The following is an 849-nucleotide window of genomic DNA, read 5'->3' as shown; positions in this document are numbered from 1 at the left end:
TCCAGTCTCTTCCCACGCCCCCCACACCCCCCATATTCCTTTACCCCCACAAGAATTGTCAGTCCACTCCCTCTCTATGCCCAATTCTATTATATTCACCAGTTTACTCTGATGATCAGATTTTTTTATTCACTTGATTTTTATTTTTTTTTATTCCTTTTTTTAAAAAATATATTTTATTGCTTTTTTACAGAGAGGAAGGGAGAGAGATAGAGAGTTAGAAACATCGATGAGTGAGAAACATCGTAAGCTGCCTCCTGCACATCTCCCACTGGGGATGTGCCCGCAACCCAGGTACATGCCCTTGACCGGAATCGGACCCGGGACCCCTCAGTCCGCAGGCCGAAGCTCTATCCACTGAGCAAAATCCGGTTTCGGCAATTCACTTGAGTTTTAGATTCACTTGTTGATAGGTACATATTTGTTGCTCATAATTATTATCTTTAACTTTCCTTCTTCTTCCTCTTCTTAAAGAATACCTTTCAGCATTTCATATAAAAAATATGGAATGATTCACGAATATGCATGTCATCCTTGCACAGAGGCCATGCTAGTCTCCTCTGTATTGTTCCAGTTTTAGTATATGTGCTGCCAAAGCTAGCACAGTTCTCTTTCTTTTTTAATAACTATATGTATTATTTAGAAACATTAAGATCTCATTATGTTTTTAAAAGAATGAATGAATGCACTCTTTCATGAGCCAATAGTCTTATTATTTTTTAAGTTTATAATGGTCTTATTATCCATCAGTGAGTGAGATCATGTGGTGTTTTTCCTTCATTGACTGGCTTATTTCACTTAGCATAATGCTCTCCAGTTCCATCCTTGCCCTTGCAAATGGTAAGAGTT

General features: G+C 38.2%; 1 non-coding gene across 1 annotated transcript; it reads right to left on the bottom strand.

Moving 5' to 3' along the window:
- Positions 1 to 497: 497 nt before the first annotated feature.
- Positions 498 to 604, bottom strand: LOC139000694 (U6 spliceosomal RNA). The gene has a single exon (XR_011469686.1). It is a non-coding gene; the product is annotated as a U6 spliceosomal RNA (small nuclear RNA).
- Positions 605 to 849: the final 245 nt, after the last annotated feature.

Source organism: Myotis yumanensis, unplaced genomic scaffold (assembly GCF_028538775.1).
Source record: "Myotis yumanensis isolate MYYU_CA2020_CCGP unplaced genomic scaffold, mMyoYum1.0.hap1 SCAF_24, whole genome shotgun sequence".
Classification (NCBI taxonomy): domain Eukaryota; kingdom Metazoa; phylum Chordata; class Mammalia; order Chiroptera; family Vespertilionidae; genus Myotis; species Myotis yumanensis.
Note: the sequence above shows the minus strand (reverse complement) of the source record. Positions and strands in the feature narration are given on the sequence as shown.